This window comes from Globicephala melas, chromosome 7 (assembly GCF_963455315.2).
Source record: "Globicephala melas chromosome 7, mGloMel1.2, whole genome shotgun sequence".
In the NCBI taxonomy this organism is placed as follows: Eukaryota; Metazoa; Chordata; class Mammalia; order Artiodactyla; family Delphinidae; genus Globicephala; species Globicephala melas.
Window position 1 is genome coordinate 29,067,238 of NC_083320.1, and position 5,985 is coordinate 29,073,222.

A 5,985-nucleotide genomic window follows, 5' to 3' on the forward strand; every position below is an offset into this window, starting at 1 on the left:
TCCCAGACTCAGAGAAGGTTTGTGCAGGCTCATCCCTGCTCCCACTGCCCTCCTCCAAAACCCTGACTCCTAACCGTGCTCCCCGACCCCATCCCACCCTGCCTTATAAAAGACTGAGGGTATTGTTCATTACGAACGCATAACTGAATGGAAAATTCACGGCTATTCTCAAGATCTCAAATTAAAGAATGTGTCTTGCATAGAGCACAGATAATTTAAGCAATCAGACCCTTTTCACGTTCTGCTCCAGCTTTAAGCCAAGCAGATGAAACCTTCCCAGGCCCCCTCAGATACCGACGCGGAGCCTGAGGTCATGGCTCTTCTACTCTCAGCTCCGTGCACGTGACGTGTGCGAGGTGTTTGCTTACTTTTCTGTATTTGGAACTAGACTCTGAGATCCTTGAGGGAAGAGACTTCCATCTTTTTACCCTTTACCACTTTTTACTTAAGAAACGAAGTCAAGGTACCCCGTGATTACCCAGTGGCATCTTTATCCCAGTGATGAGACAGGTGCTCTAGTTTAGGGGTCCCCAAAGTGTGTTTCCTGGAACAGCAGCATCAACATCACCTGGGAACTTGTTAGAAATGCAAATTTTCAGGCCCCACTTGCTGAATCAGAAACTGAGCTGAAGCCCAGCAAAGCCATGTTTAACAAGACCTCCAGATGACTCTCACACATGCCAACATCGGAGAACCACTGCCCTAGCCTCTTGCTACTCAATGTGTCATAGTCCAAGTACCAATAGTATCAGTCTCACCCGGGAGCTTGTTAAACATGCAAAATGTCATGCTCCACCACAGACCTGTTGCTATGCCTGAGAATCTGTGTTTGAATCCGCTTCCCAGGCGATTTATATACTTGAAAGCAGTGCTTCCTAAATTTTCAAGAGCATCAAATTACCTAGGGATCTTGTTAAATGCAAGCTCTGATGCCTGAGAATTGGAATTTTTACCAAGCTGCTACTGATCCATGGACCACACTTTGAGTCGAAAGGGCCTAGAGAGAAAACGGAAAGTGCTTCAGGGCTGCAGGGAAACTGGCGGCTGGTAGGGCAGAGAAACACCTCCAGATCCACTCACTACCCGTCCTTCTCCCCAGATCAGGCAGAGCAATTCTGTTTTTATCTGATTTTTATATCATGCTTTAAGGAAAATTTTTATTTGAAATAAGAATTCTGCTGCAAAACAAATCTTCTAAGCAACCGCATTACAGAAAATAGTCAACCTTTAAAGTGATATACTTGCAAACCTAATTCTAAATTAAATGTCATAGGGTAAATTAGTGTATGTGCAGGAAGGAGCTGGTGGATATTATTTTTTAAACATTTTTAAAGCTTTACCATTTTCCGTATCGAATTAAATTTTCAAACATGAAACTGAAATGACGGTTGCTTGTTGCTGGAGACCTGGTTTGAAGTTGGAGAACAAACCTTAAGTTTCAACTGACACTTCAGTGCAAAAATTTTGCATTTCCTACTTCTTGTCTGAAATGCGATGGCTTGTCCTTTTTCCATACTGCTTCCCTTTGGGCTCCCTGGATCTGTAAGTCCATATTAGGCATTGGTCTATGATATCTTTCTTGGTAGGGATGAGATAAAGATGACTTAAGACAAATTCTCATGATCTCCTAATACCAAAATTTTTCTGTTCAGCCACTCACAATAATTCCCACCCTCCTTTTTCCACATCTCCATAATCAAAGAGACCCTACACTGAATCTTTCTGAACAACACTTCTGATGTCTGTCCCTTTGTTTCCATTTTTATGGCCACCAACTCAACCGAAGTCTTATTCAATTATTTGTGCACAATATAATATTTTCTGAACTGTTTGACTCAGAGGTCTCCCCTTTAAATGTCCCATTCTAAGCCATCATTCCAGACTAATATTTACACAACAGGTGTTAATTTACCCTCCCGGTGCAAAAACATGAGTACTCCCTGCAGTCTATAGGAATAATGTCTAAACTCTTGTCCAGTGCTCAGGACCTTCAGCCAACTGATTCCCACTTGACTTTCCGCCTCACCTTCTCAGGATCCTCCACCTAGTCAACCGGATTTTTGGGGGGCAGCTGGGGGGATTCAACCCCATGAATGCACATTCCTCTTTGCCTCCTTTATGTTTCTGTGGTTGCTTTTGCACCATTCATGTAAAGAGAGAGACTTTCATTTTTCTATTTGCACCATTTTTAGAGCTGACTTGCACAAATGTATTTTTTTTAAAGAAAAAACATAATAAGAGCTCCAGGGGAAAGGAACACGCAGGTAAGAAAGGAGTTAATACACTCACCATTTAAGCTCTTTAGAGCTTTATTTTTTATTAGTATTATTTTAGATGAATGACTCCTTAGAAAGAAATAAAATTCAATTTTCAGGGTAGCTAAGAAAAGACGGTGCAGTCTTGACATCAGAGTGGGAAACTATTATAAGTGCCTATTATTTTCTCATAAAGTCTTATCACAATACCAGATACTTCAAATTTTACAAGTCCGTAAAGGCTAATCTTTTTTTTTACTGTGCCTTCAATAGAGACCAGACTGGAAATGCATATGTTTTCCTGAAGTGAAAGTCTTTTCTAGAACAAGATTCCTCCTGTTCCATAATGGCGACATCTTCAAAATAGAAATATTTCTGTCCATATGATGTTGTAATTCCCAGGCATTTTCTGAATATTAATAGCAATACTTAAAATTTTTAACTATGATTTTTAAAATTATAGTTGATTTACAATATCATGTTAGTTTCAGATGTACAGCACAGTGATTCAGTTATACATATATATTATATACGTATATAATATATATATATTTTTTTTTATTAAATGTCATTTTAGGAAATTAAGAATGTATTATGTTTTGGTAATAGCACCCAAGGGGGTTTTCTTATGTTGGCTTCCCTAGAGGTAGACCCAGAAACGAGGATTTCATGCGCAAGTGGCTTATTCAGGAGGTGCTACCAAGAGAAAGTGACACAGGACAAGGAAAGGCGGAAGCCAAGCATGGCTGTAACCTCAGAGAAAGTTCTTTGCAGGGTAACATCAACCTTATCCCACATGATCTCTGGAACATGAGTGACACTTTGGAGTTTTCCCCAACCCACTGCAAGGGACTAGGTTTCATGCTCTTGGATCCACCAGTCTCCATCCAGGCAGGGGCTGGGAGTTTCTGGTGGTGGGCAGAACTCCCAAACGTGTCTGTGGCTGCAGGTAAATCACGTGCAATAGCCCAAGGGCAGTCATCGGAAAAAGAGTCACACTGGTGTGAGCTGTTGGGAGCCAAAAACACATTAAGGACAGAAAGAGATGCAGGAGAAGGGGCCGGAAGGAGTCTGGATGAAGCACCAGCAGTGGCCACTAGACAATACTTCCAATGTCTTGGAAACAGAAAGTTCCTATCCCAAGAAATTATTTGATCAATCAATAATGATTAAGAACAGTGTGACCATAGATGTGCTCTTACCTTCTCTTCATCTCAGCTTCTTCATCAAATAAATAAAAGTACCTAACTCAGGATTCTTATGAGTATTATGTAAAGTAATATACATAAAGGATTCTAATCACTGCATATAGTATCAAGTTAATAATTATTAATTTAAGTTTTAAAAAACCCTTTGTATTTAATATTGTAATTTTATATTCTTGGGCAGTGACCCTCTCTTAGTGCCATAATAACTTTATACCAGATTCAAATTCTTTGCAGAAGATAAGAATATTACCAGGCGATATGAAGAATATATTTTCAGTAACATATCAGGAGATTGCTAAAGTGCATAAGAAAAGGAAGGGAAACAGAGCTTGGTCATACATAATGGAAACAAAAATATAACTCATGTTGATACTGATGTAGAAAAAGGTTAGAGCTAGAAACTTGGATACCATCTGAATTTATCATTTTGCCTCATTTTAAACTCTAAATTCACCTATAGGTCAAGGAGATCTCCATCCTTTGTAGGAATAGTTATGGAAAAAAGACATCATCCAAATTTGGTGGAAAGAAAGAAATAGTAACCGAAAATGCAATATATTCAAACTTGGGAGCAAGAGAGCCAATGTAAGTATGCTGATGTTCATGCTACTTCCTGTCTGCGGGTGATAACTTCCTGTCCCTGACTCAGAGGTTTCATGTCTTCTACCACCCATGAAACAGCAACAAGCTAACTTCCTAGCTTTAAAGTAGGGTAAAATCAAATCCCAGACCCAACAAAGTCTCAGTATAGGATACTTTAAAGATTGCATTAGTTGCATCAGTTGTGCAGTTTTCCCAAACTATTACCATTTAAGACCAGAAAGTTGAAAACATCCTTGAGAAAGATCAGTGTGGTCATTCATCACTATTCTAGCCTTGCTTTTAGTATCCTTTCACAAAGAGTAAAACACTATCAGAAGAAGTAAAAAACATGTCATGGCCCTCAGTCTCCCACACCCTCAGACCCATGTGAAGCCCCGCCCCCAGAAGGCTACAATTGTGTCTTTAACTTTTGGAAGGGTCCCTGTGGGAGGTTTCAGGCAAGCTGATAGCTTGCGTTTCCATCCATTCCCTTCCAGCTTTCTTTGGCCATAGACTCAATCTTTCGACATGAATTAAGCTTTGTAGATCAGAGCTCCTATAGTACTCAGACACCCAAATTGTTAACAGACAGCCTTAGAAACTAAAATACAGGCTGAATGAAAGCTGATAACGTGAGTCTCAAGCCGCAGCTCCTCTGCTTTCTTCTTGAATATGGCATTGGTGGCCATCCTAGTTTTCTTCCCTCCCAGGCTGACCATTGATGAAACCCAACCATTTTCTCCTAACAATGCCACAATTGTGAGCTGGCATTTTTATGTAAATAGCTGTTCTCTGATTCATTAAGCCCCACTGCCCCTGACATTTTCCTTTCTGACCCTTATCAGACACACACTGGCAAAACATGAAGAAATAAAGAGGACAAAGAAAGGCAATAAAAGGGTTACAACCAAGAAGTGTATTGTGACTGTGACCAACAAGGAAATTCAGAAACGGGTGACTGAACACCCAAGGATACCCTGTCAGCTGGTCACAGTGACAACATTTGTTCAAAGCCTGACAAGTGCTTTGCATCATTTCAAGGTGTCACATAGAGATACATAGGAAATGACAGTCATAGATGCTACCTGAAGAGCACGTAAATTGTAATAGACAATAGCACAATTAAACACCTGTGTACCCAGAAACATACAATCTGGCCCTTGCTTACCTCTCTACTTACTCTTTATTTTTCTTATAGCCCCTGTCACAAGATGCAAGGTTTAGTTTATATATTTGTGTTCTTGATTATTATGGTTCCCCAGAGATGAGATTTGTCTGGTATGCAACAGTGTCCATTCCAATCAATCTCACCCACTGGAACAGAAATTCCAGGGGAACAGGAACCATGTCTACCTTATTCACCACTGTAATCCCAGAGCCTAGCAAAATGTACCTTGTAGATTCTCAAAAAAATTTTTTTAAATAAATAAATAAAACATTAAATAAATAAATAAATAAAACCAGCAACAGCTATATAGAGAGATTATATAACTTCATCTTCTGAATGCCACTACTAACGCGATTACACAAAATTGAGTGTGAACTTGGGTCCCAGGCATGAGCAAAATTTTCAAAGAGTTTAGATGGGAAAAAACTTTCTAGACCCTGGGGCAGCTGCCCTGAAACAAACCACAGATATATAAGTGAGCACAGCCAAGATCAGCAGAACTTCCTAGCTGACCTATAGATTTGTGAGTCACTGAATTGTAGAGTGGTTTGGTTTGTGGCATTATTGTACCAATAACTAACTAATATTAAAGTCTACTAAAGTAATAACAATTAATTACCAGCAGAACAAACATTAAAATGCAAAGATGATTCATCTTTTTTGAAACAGAAAGTATTTCTAGTTAAATTATTTGGTTCCTCCATAGCCTCAAACACCTTTCATGCAGCTATATCCACGTCTCTGGGGCTGAGCAGGCCTAGGTAGGATGCAC